This window comes from Cibotium barometz, chromosome 59 (genome assembly GCF_041138505.1).
Source record: "Cibotium barometz isolate CiBa-2024 chromosome 59, ASM4113850v1, whole genome shotgun sequence".
Classification (NCBI taxonomy): Eukaryota; Viridiplantae; Streptophyta; class Polypodiopsida; order Cyatheales; family Cibotiaceae; genus Cibotium; species Cibotium barometz.
Window position 1 is genome coordinate 39,319,910 of NC_141104.1, and position 15,347 is coordinate 39,335,256.

The window sequence follows — 15,347 nt, forward strand, 5'->3', positions numbered from 1 at the left end:
CCTAAACCAAGGAGGCAAAGAGATGATGACGCGCTTACCCATGTACTGCTTCCTTGCTTTCTTGTTCTTGCCTCTTCCTTGCCTCCTTATCTCTCACATAAACCGGAGCTCTGATACCATAAAGAGAATGTGGGGGAAAGAGAGAGCTTGAGTTCCTTTTGCAAGCAAACACACACACACACACAAGAGAGTATAAGACACAAGGGAGAGATGGATGGCTGAATTCTCTTCTATCTTCTTCTCTACAACCATATAACTAAAAGATAAGAGTACATAAAGGGAAAGTGCTCTCCTACAACAACATACAAAATGGTCGGCCTATAGTGTGAACCCAACTATATGAGCTGGCACTATAACTATGCCATAACTCTAGCACTCCAAAGTGGTTGTCACATAGTTTGTCATCCACTGGTAGCATATTGACGATAATCTCACCAACTATGCCATAGCATACGTGCGGAAGATGTCACCCGAGCGGGTCATCAATGTCTGCCCATAGCATTAGTTGAGCTCGATATCTCAACAAATAACACTGAAGAAGTGATTAACGTAGCTTCTGCTTCTTTCCATCATGACTTTCCCACTGACACTCTAGCCCCCAAGGAGTCATCGGCCTTTAACCCTTGATAGTGAGATGACCTACACAAAGGTAAACCCACCACCATTTACCGTGCTTGCAAAACTACACTAATGAATATATTTTGTCCCATATAGGTTCTTCATACCTACATAGCCACTAAAAGTGGACTTTGTTAATTTTTATTTTAAGTCATAGTTTATTATTTTTTACCAAATAATCAAAACAAATTCTCTTTTTAAAGTCATAGCTTACTCCAAGAAGTGGTGTGTTATTCACTCAATCAAGGGAATTTTGATACCTACTTTATACATATATTTGATTCCATGAAAACATAGTTTTGATATTGCATTTTGTTAATATCAAGTCACTTTCAAGATATGACCATTTCAGTTTACTTTGTGTTGTTTTATTAAGGCTACTCTATGTCTACACAATTCGACACCAACACTTGTAACAACTATAACTATTAATGTGAAATCTACATAAGCCATATTAGTAAATACTGAGAAACCATATATGTAATTGTAAGTGAATTGAATGATATGCCAAGATTATCAATAGCTTCTAGAATTTCAATCAATCCTTCGTTGTTCATAGTAAAAGTCTTGAAAGTGTGCATATTATTTTCCATATTGAAAATTTAATACTTACCGTAACGAGAGTTGGCACAAACTTTTTGAGCTTCTATCAGTGTAATCTAAACAAAGCTACACCAACTTGCCCACCAAGACCATTTATAAAAGAAAGGCATGACATGCTTTTAGCACATCACCAAGTCAAGGTGCTCATCATCCCCTTCTTCCAAGTCGAGGTGGTCCAAGATGCAGACTCTTTGCCCCATACAAGAAGTAGCAGAGGAATCACTAATTGTGCCTGAATTCCCGTCAAGGATTGAGGTACCCCAACCCTCTAATCCTTCTTAGTGTTAGCTCCTCAATCTTGCTTAAAGCACTCTAATCTTGCTTAGAAAGGACAATCCAAGATCTATGCTGTTGCCTGTGTCCCTGTATCCATATCAATATTTCTTGAGCAGAGAGTACACCGAGTTACAGATCTCCGATCTATATTAAGCATCTAGTATTGCAATTACAAAATTGCTTTCTTGATTACAGAAGCTTGGTTATGGACGAACTTATTGGCAAAGCATTATGATTTATGTTCAAAATTCTCTCCAATTAACCCCAATCTATATGAAGTACTTAGCATTGCACAATGCAATTAGATTTGCATCCCCAAGTGATACATACTGTTTCAATGGTTTATATGAGTGATTAAGTGACATAATGGTGTATACGGATAATTTACAGAATCGCATCCCATGATCTCCTGAGTGTCAACTACTACGTGACACTTACATAAGAGTTCTGAATCGCGCATAGACATTCTTCTATTTTTAGCCCTTTGGCAAGAAGGGTGCCTGGACCAAATGCATCTCACACGAGGTATCTACATGATCACTACCACACTTTTTTTTTTTTGGGATCTTTCGTGCTCGTGCTCGTGCTCGTGCTCGTGCTCGTGCTCGAGCACGTGTGCTTTTTCATGCTGTTGTCAACAGCCAGGACGTTTTGAACCCAACACCTCATGCATGGGACTTCAACACCTTACCACTAGGCTGTGTCTCCTTTGGCTTGTTCACCACTACTTCTATTCCACCCTTGTTTTTTACTACTAGTAGGCATCCATTGTATTACATCATCAATACAACATTGTCCATTGTCTCTATTATTGTGCAATTTGGGTTGTGGTTTTGTAGTATGAAAGCTCGTGAGTCCTACTTCTTATTAGTATTCCACGCATTGTATCCTTTTACCATGTGGGAAAGTATTTCGTGCAATAGCATTACAATTTTAGGTCCTCAACGCATTGAAGGCAAGTATTGTAATGTGTAAGAGCCATGCCTATAAACTACGACTTGGTTCAATTAATGTGGTAAATAATTCTCTTTAAGGATAACCTCCATTTGAACAATCTTGCATCAAGCAACAAGCAAGGAATTATAAAAATCCCATTATTGATAAAAGACCAACTTTTTTTTTTGTGAGGGGGGGTGTAGGTTAGGTAGGGCACAATGTTTCACTATTTTCTCAAGATTTACTTACATTTAGAGCACCAAACACACAAACAATTTCATAGAAAATGTGTGAAAAGCAACAAGGAGACTCACCAACCGGACTATAGACTAGATACACATAAATTTCGCATCCATTGCATCATAAAGAGACTAATTCCTAAATAAGTCTACGAATCCACTAACACAAGTTTCTAATCATTCCCACAAAACCATCACAATAAGTAATCATCATATTGATAATGCATGATAAATCCCAAGGGATATCATTTGTCTCCATCATTAAGATTTAATCCATGTGCAATCTCCAAGTAGAATAACCCATGCTTGCAAAAGTGATCATTTGTCTCCATCATTAAGATTTAATCCATGTGCAATCTCCAAGTAGAATAACCCATGCTTGCAAAAGTGATCATTTGTCTCCATCATTAAGATTTAATCCATGTGCAATCTCCAAGTAGAATAACCCATGCGTGATGAGAGAGAGAGACAAAGAGAGTTCATGTGTGTGTGTGTACACGCACGCGTGCGAGAGAGAGAGAGAGAGAGAGAGAGAGAGAGAGAGAGAGAGAGAGAGAGAGAGAAACTCATGTGTGTGACAGTTTTGTTTCAAGGAACCACCTTCTTTCTTCGTTGGTCCCTTTTTAACCCTTAAAAGGTGAATCTCTTAAGGTGCCTAAGCACAATGGTAAAATAGCACCTCATACTAGCTCACATTTATATAGTATATTTATAGAATTAGTTGAAGATTCTAGCTTGACCTTGTTGATCACTTCCATACTTGTGACTCTCGTTTGGTTACCATGCTTATGTTTTTCCTTGAAAGGATAAGCAAAACAAAACCTAAGGATGACAGCACTGGATAGAGGTTGATGATATCTTTACGTAGTAGAGACTTTCCTACTAGCATGGTTTTCTATTCGGGACACTGAATCGCAGCAACGATGTGATCTTCTCCCCCCCAATCCTTGAGACGGCCCATCGTTTGAGATAGATGGGTTTTCCAGTGGTGGCATTGGCCAATCGTAGTCAAGCTCCTGCAGTGTCTATGCCGTCTGATCTAGTGTCTCTGCACATCTCACCTTTGCTTTAACCCATGTCCCTTTATGCATGAAAAACCACTTGAAGGCTTTGATTTTTGGCTTGAATGGACTCTGCCACACCTCCCCAAAAGTTGCTTCCCCCATTTAACACCCCATTTTCCATTAAGATTAGCACACATAAGATTTCATCTCTATGCACCCTAGATCCAGCAAGAAGAGGTGTATCCCCCCACTTCTAATACCTCTTCCAATCCACTCCTTGTCTCTGCAGCTCTGAAAAACCAGAGTAATAGGCCACAAATCTATTCTTTTTCACATGAAAGTTAGGTCTCTGTCATGTAATTGAAATTGTTCCTTCACCTCTCCCCATACTCTCCAATCTCCTTTCCTTTCATCCCATAGATCACCCCAAATCCTAAGCCCTTTTTTGTATATTTTCCTAGCCCACTTCACATCATTTGTTTGCTCCACAATTGTTGAGAACCAAATTGAATCCACCTCTAACCCTCCCAATCTGCCTTTTTGATTCGCTAATCTTAGTTCACTTTTATGCTAGAACAAGCTTTCCAAAGACTTTTTCCAAGGTTAGAGCCTTTGTTCATTGTAGGAAAGGTGCCATAGATAATTGACACTTCCGATAAGCCAGACCAATTTGGTTTCACTTTTGGAGCGACATATCTAAGATTATCCCTTAGAAGCTCTGCCCATGGCTCGGTAGGGTTCTTTAAGGATTTAATGATCCGTTTCCTAGCCAATCTATATGCCAACTTTCTAATGTTAAGGATCCCTAGACTTCCCTCTTTTTTACTAGCGTAACGAATAGCCCATGAGACCTTCACTCTTTTTCCTTTCTAGAGCATCTTTTTCAACACTCTCTCTGGCCGATCCAATTGATTTTTGGAAGGTCTCCAACAACTAATCAAATATATGATACAGGAGATCACCAACTTATTTACAAAGATAGCTCTTCGAGTCAAACTAAGGAAAGGAAGCTTCCAATTTTCTACTTTCTTCTCAATTATGCTCATCACCCACTCCCATATTTGTGCCATTGTAACATTAACTCCCATAGAAATCCCAAGGATCCTAATGATAGTACCTCCTTGAAGAACTGGAATTTCAATAGCATTACTAGCCTTCCTACATCACAATTGGCTCCCCACGTGATGGATTTCTCCTTATTGGCTACCAAACCAGAGGTAGCACATAAGTCTTCCATGCTAGCCCAAGCATTGCAACATATCTGCGTATCATACTGCAAAGTTAAAGTTATGTCATCTACAAACTATTCAAGGCAATGTTGGTTCCCCGATGGCAATGCATACCCTTTTATCATCCCATGGTTACATTTCCATTATAGATCCCACGTTAAAGCATCCATTGCAAAATCAAATAGAAGTGGGGAATAGGGAACCGCTATCAGATGCTTCTACGCCAAGAATGATATGAGACATCCATATGCCATTTACTTCCACCACTGGCACCGACCCTTTGAGCAAAACTGTGACCCAACCAATAAATCTTTCCCCCAAAACCTGCCTCTTCCAGCATGAATATGATGAAGTCCCAGTTCATCCTGTCATAGGATTTGTCTAAATCCACCTTGACACAAACACACGTCTCTCATTCTTATTTATGCATATTTCTTGGCTCTCCCATAATTGTAATATGGATTCCAAGATATATCTTCCTTTTATAAGTCCCTTCTGCACTTTCTTGTGAGATGAAAGTTGGCATCTAGTCCCTTCTGCACTTTCCTGTGATGGTGAGATGAAAGTTGGCATCTAGTCCCTCAGTCTGAGCCTTGGCTAAAATTTTGTAAAAATCGTTGAGTAACCTGATCAGCCTCCACTTTTATAGTAATTTGTTAAAAGATGCAGGGAAGAAGAGATCTTGAGCTCTTGCACACACACACACTCACACAGACCCTAGAAGAGAACACATCAAGGTGAGAGGCTGAAAATTCTTCTTCTTCTTCACACAACAAAAGAGGTGTACCAAGAAGATAAAGTGACTAACACACATAATAGAGTATATACAAGCGGTCCATAATGTGAACATGCTAAGAGGAGTGGGTAGGTGTAGACTAGTCGACGTAGTCCAGTTGTAGAATCTTTGGCAAAGATATGTCGATGGTAGTTACCTAATCTGCCAGTGATGTAAATGTCGAATGGTCATGCAGGTGCCTTGTGAGTGTCAGCTCATGAGCTTGACATCTCAACAATTTCGAAAGGCCTCCATGAGAACTCCATGAACTTGACAACTCTCCACCCAACTGTCGGATATAGGAACCCTAGCCGACTAAAATTGCCTTGGTCGTCCACACTAGTCCGGACTCCCCTAAACCGCCCAACTCCCACCTAGTCCTATCAGTGTCCTGACACTACTCCCCCATTTTGGAAGAGTTTTCATCCTCAAAAACAAAGGTAGGAAATTGGGTCTTAAGAGTACTAACATCCTCCCAAGTTGAACCTTCTTTCGGTCTATCCTTCCACTTAACTAGACATTGTTGTCGAATTCGACGAGTTCGCATCTCTTGAAAATTCAAGATGCGGTTTGGCTTGTGTGGTAGCACCCGAGGCTCAATTAAATCTGTAAGAACACATGTATCCACCACATTGACATCTTCACCTAGTCTTTTTTGCAGACAACTAACATGAAAATCTAGGTGAACCTTAGAATGTTTTGGCAGAGCTAACTTGTGACAAATTCACCCACATGCTTAAGTATTGTGAGTGAAAGGTCCACAATGCCTAGGAAAAAACTTTGGCACTTTACCCATCTTCAAAGTTTCTGAACTCAAGGAAACTTTGAGAAATACTTGGTCACCTTTTTCAAATGTGACCACTCTAGTGCATTCTTCATCCGCATAATGCTTGTAAATGATATTGGGTTTAGGGTTTAGGGTTTAGGGTTTAGGGTAGTGCAGTCTTCATCCGCATAATGCTTGTAAATGATATTGGGCCCGTTTAACATTTTCCTTAGCGATCTTCAGCATATCGTTTATGATATTGCAAAAAATGTTTAACCTTTTAAATTCTTTCATTATCTAACCCCATAGCTATTAGAGAGATCGGGGTTGAAATCCATACATAAGCATGAAAGTACTAAAGCCTGTGTGCTACATGCTTTGCACTATTGTAGGCAAATTCTAAAATTGGTAAGTAATCTTCCTAATTCGTTTGTCATTTACTCACATATCCTCTTAGCATATCCTCAAGTACGTGGACCCTTTTTGTCTGACCATCACTCTGGGGGTGGTCAACAGTGCTCATACTAAGCATTTTCTCCAACCTTTTGGATACTACTCAACCAGAAGTGACTATTAAACTTATGGTCTCTATCACTGACTATATTGCCTGGTAGCCCATAAAGTTGATGGATATTATCAATGAAAAGCCAGGATAACTCTTGAGTTTTCACCATTGTTTTAGTGGGAATGAACTGAGACATCTTGGTCAACTTGTCTTATTGACCTGGCATTTTTGACAATGCAAAACATATTCTTGGATGTCTCTATGAAGTCAAGGCCAATAGAATTGCCTTCTCACTAAGGCATAGGTCTTTCTAATTCCAAGATGACCTACACTTGGACTATCATGACACTCATAAAGTATTTGGCATCTAGTGTCGGAGTCCAAGGGTACACACACTCTTCCTTTATGTAACAAGTCTCCAAATCGATGGAAAAATGCTTCTAACTATTATGCTTTTTCCTACAAAGAGGAGAGCTAGGTGTGGAACTATCATCTGCACTCACTATTGCGGAGTGGGAGGGATCCTTGCGTGTAACAACTGTCCACACCTTTGCATATGACTGATCATGTTCGCACTTGCCTTTGAGTGAATCTAAAAAATCACTTTTCAACTCTATAAAACTTAATGAATTGACTTAAGGCATGTGACTTAAAGCTTTAGCCACACGACATTGTATCAGCCCTTGTGATACCATAATTGAAAGTCAAATTCTTGGGGATGTTTTCCCACCAAGCTTTACGACCTTTCAAATCAGTTTAAGTTGTTAACCATTTGATTTTTTCATGATCAAAGATAATCTCAAACTTAGCACCGTAGAGATAACGTCTCCACTACCTAGAGAATAAATGATGGCATAAAGCTCACGCTCATACGCATAATAATTCTGTTGAGCTCTATCTAACTTCTTGCTCTCAAAAGCTATCGGTATTCCTCCTTGAAGAGGCACAACACCAATTGCTTGGTCACTAGCATCCATTTCAATCACAAACGAGTGATTAGGATCTACTATTGCAAACAAAATTGTAGTAGCTATAGCAACCTTAAGGCGATCGAAACTTTGTTATTGGTTAGCATCCCAAACAAATTTGTGACTGACCCTTAGTAATTGGTCCATCATGGGAATAATATCGGATGAATTTACCATAGAATCCTGCCAACCCAATGAATATTTGCAATTCCTCCAAGTTGGTTGGATGAGGCTACTTAAGGATTGCCCCTCTACTTTCGTAGGATCCATTTGCCGAGATGATGTGACACCCAAATAATGGAGCTCTGAGGAAAAAACTTACACTTGCTCTCTTGTTTTTCCTTAGCAATTTGAACACTAATCTTAAGTGTTGCAATGCTCTTCCTCGGTGCAACTAAAGATTAAAATATCATCAAGAAATACTACAACAAAGCGACCAAGATACGGTGTAAGACACTATCCATAAGCGTCATAAACGTAGCTGGAGCATTAGTTAGACCAAATAGCATAACTAAAAAACTCATAATTCCCAAATCTGGTATGAAAAGTTATCTTAGGCACATCCTCCATGCAGATGCAAACTTGATGATAGCCTGACCTTAAGTCAATCTTGCTAAAGTATCACGCACCTTGCAGTTGATCAAACAGCTCATCAACTTGTGGTACTTATTCTTTATCGTGATTGCATTCAAACCACTATAGTCCATACATAAACTCATAGACCCATGTTTCTTTCTTAACAACAAAATTGGTGATGCCCATGGCAATTTACTCAGCCTAATGAAGCCCCTGAAAAGGTAGTGAGCAAGTTGACACTCTACCTCACTGGCTTCACTAGTTCTCAGCCTATATAGAAGCTTGCATACTGGCTTTACATCCTTGAGAACTTAAATGACGTGCTGGACATTACGCTCACATAGGGCAAACCAGACGGTAAGTCACTTGGAAATTCATCATGAAGTTCATGCAAAAGATTTTGCAAAGAATTAGAAACTTGTTGAGTGAGCTTAGAAAAAATTTAAGTTTGTTCTATGCATAGCACTAACAAGTTATTCACAAATGACAGAATTGAGAGATTTAATGCTAAAGCTGGAATTAAAATCACCACCACTAGCATCATCATGAGACAAAACTGAAGGAGACATGTAACACAAAAAGAGATTTTCTACTTAATGAGCATGTACTAGGCGGTCCACTTTAGCAGAACAAATAAGTGGAGATGGGGGTACATCACGTTCACCTTACAAATGAACTTGTTTACCACTGACCTCAAAATCAAAATTATTATCTAAATAACTATGAGAAAGAGATGGTCCTAGGTGAAACAACCATTCACAACCCAAAATAGCATCACCTCTCGCGTAATATACATAAACCTGAAAATCTAAGTGCATTTCATGTCCCTGAATACTAAGTGGTACTTACTTAACCACTGTGTCCCATACATTCTTATCATGCCCATTAGCAAGAGATACCATGTATTTATGATCACTAGGTCTTTGTGGTAATTTTATTTTTTAAAGAAAATGATAATTCAAAAAGTTATGTGTAGCCCTATCATCGAAGATCTGTGCATTTTTTATGGTCTCTTCCAAAGTTTTAGGATATTGAGTTTTGACCTTAGCTTTATATTCATTATCTAAATCATGCAGAAAACCTCGTACTTTCTGAAAATCATCGAAACCTTCGAGCTTGAGAATTATCTCGCAATACTTGGAAATATATTAAGACCTTCCATCTTACAATTGTCCCAAACATCCCAATTGTGATCCTTTTCATTCTTAGGTAAGAATTCTTTCCAAAAGGGTGCCTCAAAATCAGCCCATGTCATAGGTCGATCACTCTCGCCAATGCTCATCCACCACTTGTGGGCCTTGCCCTCAAGCATGAGACTTGCCTCAATATCAGGAGAACACTTCTAACTTCTTGGAGCTTAATGCTTCTATGGCTATGTAGTACTCCATCTTAATGCTTCTATGGCTATGTAGTACTCCATCTTAAGTGCATGTGGTACTCCATTATGAGTGCAAATCTTCTCTCTCTTTTCCCCATCATTACAGTGGTGTCAGAGCCTTGTCTTTGATCCATGATTTCTAAAAATTTCTTTAAAAAATTACATTTTCTTGATTTTCTTGGAGTTTCTTGGGAATTTTCTAGATTTTCTTGATTTTGATTGAGTTCTTCTTGATCAAAAAAATGGGACATGGGGTGTGTGGAATGCTTGGATCATCTTAAATTTTTGATTTGGGTAAAGTTTTGGGATCGTGGGTTGGCTGAGGACTAATTTCTGAGGCGGCCGTCCCAAAATTTGAAAGGTAGGATCAAAATTGAAAAAAATTAGTGGTAATCTTAATTAATCTTTGCCTAATCCAAAACGTTTTTGATTAGTCCTTTCATCCCTACATGTCTAATTTCTAAGGGTAATAGAGCTCCTTGTTCTTCCCGTTGATCATCATTTCTTTAGGGGTTTGATGAAGCATTCTATGATCTTTCAAATGAGATTAGTAATGTGCTTATTCAGGATGGATTGTGGTGATTTCTGATTAGCCCAATTTTTTGCCCATTTTTGGCCGCCCGTTTTCTTCGTTTTTGCCTCCCGTTTGACTGCCGGTTGTTTGAGGCAATTTCGCCTTCATGTGGCATGGCTAAGCTTAGCCTAAGCTTAGCTTAGGCTAAAGCTTAAGCCCGTTTTTATGCGCACAACTAAAGCAAAGAGCGCCGGCTGCTATAGATTTGTCTTCGTGAAGATATGGAGATAAACGCACGTTTCTGCTGGGAATACATGGACGATGGACGGCTGTGCATGATTTCGCCTTTTGGTGGTGTTCTTATAGCTATGGATTCTCTACTTGCCATAATCCTTGATGGAGACCATTGACATGCTACAATCCTGTATCAAGTGGTTTGGTAAGTCTCAATGGCTTCAATTTTTACATTCTCATGGGCTACAAGGGTTTAAGATGTGAAAATGATGCCTCAAATTTATCAAGATGATGCTAATGATGCTTGATGATCATCATTAAGTTGTGAGAAACAATGCTTCAATGCCTTTTTACATTACAAATGGGGCCTTCATGGAATTAGAATGCACTAAGTGACATGGGAGGCATGAATCAATGTTGGGATTGCTATATGATATGCTTGTGTGAATGCATTTCGATGCATTGGTGCATCTTGGTGAGATTGGAATGTATTGCATAAGCCAACACTTGTAGTGGCACATGGTATGCTTATGTGAATGCCTAATACACATGTACATAGAGGTGTTCATTGCCCATGTGTTTGACATGCCTATGTAAGAGGTATACATGTGTTTTGATTGATACTTTTGGAGCCATATGGTGTTGTGGAAGACATTTGACATGAGGGGATTGATATTATGATATTGAGCATGAGTTCATGCGAAAAGCATTTCTAAGTGATTTCATCCCTTCACTTTGGATTGTACACCACTCTCACACACATTGTATCCACTTTAATTCATAGAATCTAGCATATGTGTGAGGGTACCCTTGGCATTGGTGGAGAGGCCAAGGGGGAGCATCGCATGAACTCTTCTTGTCGTGAGTGCTTTTAATAAAGTAGCAAGGAGGGGGATTAGGTACATGGCGTGAAGACTTGGCCCCAACCTTTGCCTTGAGGTCCGAACTCGGTAAAGGGGTGGGAAGGCTTGGCTGGGAGATCGGCAAGCGAAAGCTCTTCATCGACCGGCCTACGTCAACATTCCTACATCGACATTATTGGCATGTGGGAAATGGGGCCTTTATGAAAGACATTGATCATTTGATTGGCATTGGATCATAAGTGAATAGTGGTCAATTGCTTTTGTATTTTAGTTGAGATTTGGGCCAAATTGTGGGGAAACTATGGCAAAATTTTTGTGAAATTTCTACATTCTGCGGTGGACAAAGAAGTGCAATTCAGTCCCAACTCACTCAAGATCTCTCAAGGGATTTCAAAAGTCTTAAAAGGTTATCTTAAGGCGGTCCTAACTAGCTATCAAGTGGTGGATTCGGACACCATCTCAGGATACAAAGTGGATAGTTCTATCAAGCTGAAAACCCGAATTCAGTCAAAAATGGTGCAGATTGAATTATTGAAGGTGTTTACATAGCTTGAGAACACTGTTTAAGAGCTTCCCAATAAGCCAAATAGTTTTTAATTTCGTGACCGTATGGATGGTCAACTCTCATAGTTGGCTTTCAGCAAAAAGTCAAAACAGAGAGGTATTGGGGTGCTCGAAGTGGTGATCCAAGATGATAGAAGTGTTCATCTTGTCAAAGAAAACGTGGCAAACTAAAGAAATCCAAATTTGGTTGCCGTTTGCTTTATTAACCACTTGTAGCATGGGGAACCGGCAGGGAAGGCCAATGAGATCTCAAGCTCAAGTGCCCGCGCCGTGGAAGACAACCAAGCTCATTATGATGCCAATGAAGTTGTTCATGATGATTTGGTATAGGTGGGTGATGCTCCATTGAGTGGGAATCCACATTCCAATGTTGAACATGGGCAAAGTTCAAGGGCTATTCAACAAGATAGAGAACCTCTTCATGACATTAGTGTGCGAATAGTCAATGAAGGAAGGCCGACACACACTAATTGGACAGGATCAAATCTCATTGGGCAACATTACTTTGGATATGCTAAGGATTGCTCTTACCGATGCAATCAAAGATGTTCAAAGGGATGCTCAAAAAGAGGTGTTCTATATTAGTAGTGAGATCGTGTGGCAAGGCAATGAGAATGAATCAAATGGTGGACAAGTTGGATGAAAGGTTTGCAACTCTTGAAGATCGGATTTTAGGTGTGCAAAAGGGTATGGACAGATTTGATCATGCACCGAATCCACATGGGAATCATGGTGGTATTCAAGGAAAGTCCAAGAGACCATCAAAATGGACATGTCACAGGTTCTGGGTTGGGAAAGCAACCCATAGTTTTGGATCCCATGGAAGGCTCTTCAAGAGCTGATCACAATGCTAGTGGGAGATGGGATATTCCGCACAATTCGCTTGATCGTTCTACATTGGAATCACCAAGATCCAAAGATATGAAGGACAAGATTACACTTCCCAAGTTCAAAGGGGTGAATACAACTACCTAGGAGAATGGACTAGCAAGATGGAGATGTACTTTGCATTGTATCCCCGTGAGGAAGAAGACAAAGTGCAATTTGTTGTTTTGCATTTGGAAGATTAAGCCCATTCTTGGTGGCAATTCACTCAACATGAAGGCCTGCATTTTGCCACTTGGGATGCATTCAAAGATGCCATGTTTCAAAACTTCACATCTTCATTGGAACGGGCTCAATTGGTGGGACAATGGTATGACTTGGAGCAAAAGGGAAGTTCTGTCAAGGAATATAGCAACCAATTTAGGACGCTTTCCCTGTTTGTTTGGAGGAATGAATGAATACAACAAAATGGTGAAGTACATACATGAATTGGAATCCTCACTTGGAGCTGATGTGAAGGCACAAAGACCTCAAACTTTGCAAGATTCCATGTATTATGCGGAGGTCTTTGAATCTAAGTATAAGGGGAATGTGGCCAATAGATGGAATGCGGGAGCAACTAAGCCATCTACTTTCAGTCTAAATGCAATAAAATGGCCAACTTCTACCTCTTCAACACTATATGTACCTCATGCAAGTTTCACTCCTACTTCTACTCCCATACAACGATACCCTAGTGTGTATGGACAACCAAGGAATGTGAAATGGAGTGGTTCTAGTGGTTCTATTGCCAAACTGCCTCTCAAGAGTGATGCCAAATCCTCTTCTCTTCAAGGCAAGGTGATTAAGCAATTCTCACAAGCAGAGATGGAGGAGAAGAGGAAGAAAGGGGTTTGCTTCCTTTGTAATGAGAAATGGAATCCTGAGCATAAAAAGTTTTGCAAGGCCATTAGGAATTTTTTGGACCCAAAGAGGGCCTCTTGGATTAACTTTTGATTAGGAATGGACCAATAGGAAGAGGGATGGGTGCACATTTTTGACTTCTTTGACCCTAGGGAGCCTAGGCTTTGGTTTTCTAATGGGGCCTAATTACTACTCTTGTCCCCCTACCTCCTGGGCCCAGACTTAGAGGTCCCCCCACCTAGAATCGCGTAGATTAAAAAACCCTAAAAATTAAAAAAAATTGATTTTTCCCCAAAAGTGTGTTTTCTCTCTCTAACTCCCCCCCAACATAATCTAGGTTTGGAAAGCTCATTTTGAACCTCTTTCTTCCTCTTCTAAGCTCTCCATTGCTGCAAAAACTCCATACCTCTCAAGCTCTCCCTCCTTCTCAAGCTCCCTCTCCCTCTTTCTTCCTTTTCTAAGCTCTCCATTGCTGCAGAAACTCCATCCCTCTTAAGCTCTCCCTCCTTCTCAAGCTCCCTCCCTCTCAATATCCCTCTTTCTCTCTCTCAAGATCCCTCCCTCTCCATTTCTGCTGCTGCAGAAACTCTATCCCTCTTTAGTCTACTCTAGGTTCAGGAAGCCTATTCTCAAACTCTAACCCTCTTTTAAGCTTTCCATTGTTGCACTGAAAACCCTAAACTTTCTCTGCTCTCCACTCCTCTGTTGTAAAACAAGCTTTTATTTTTCCTTCTTCTCTTTTCTTACCACCATTGCCTCTTCCAGTAATGTGAGAAGACCTAGGGAGAAGGTGGAAGAGCTTGTGCTGCATAACACAAGAGATGAGAATGGAGTTTGTACTCCAACAAGATTCAAGGTTGGGGCTTGGGTCTACATACAACCAAGCTCTAAGGGACCACATCGAGTGCGTCAACTGGGGAATATGCTACATCATTGGAAGGGGCAGCTACAAGGCTTCAAGTATACTAAGAAGGAAGGACTGTTTGCCATAGTGCAACATGTATATACCCTTGGAGACCTGTACATTCAAGGCCAACGACCAAGGTTTCCTTCAAATTGTCAGTGTAATATAAACACAGCTTTAGCAACATGCTAATATTGGATTTTGTTTTTTAAATTTTCTTATGATTCTCCATTTTCTTATATCTCTATCTGCAGATATTTTCCCCTCTAATTATGTTGAAAAACAACCACTCCAAAGCCTCACTGGAGTTTTCTATGCTATGCATGCATCCATTGGAGAGGAAATGTTTGTATCTCAAAGCCCAAGTGATCTTGTACAAAATAATATCTTTTTCTTTTCTCACTCATATTTTGTAGATAAAAAACCAGGTTTATTTGGCAAGCTAGAAGAGATCCCCAACCCCTCTCTTAACAATCCCGAATGGCCCAAACCTGATGATTCTTGGACCATCTTATGCTTAAAGTTTAAGATGGTAAGTGATATAAAGACATCACTCAAGTTTTCAAAGGCATCTAGATCAGTAGGGCTAAATTGGTTTTGTCCTTTACATGTTTTTGTGCACATGTTCAATTCCATGCCAATGCACCAAACAAAAACAATGCATATT

The 15,347-nt window shown here is 39.9% G+C and overlaps 1 long non-coding RNA gene across 1 annotated transcript; it reads left to right on the forward strand.

Annotated features, from left to right (window-relative positions):
- Nucleotides 1–1,350: 1,350 nt before the first annotated feature.
- Nucleotides 1,351–2,270, forward strand: LOC147605785 (uncharacterized). The gene is made up of 3 exons (XR_015265163.1): nt 1,351–1,476; nt 1,888–2,022; nt 2,139–2,270. It is a non-coding gene; the product is annotated as an uncharacterized LOC147605785 (long non-coding RNA).
- The last annotated feature ends 13,077 nt before the right edge of the window (nt 2,271–15,347 follow it).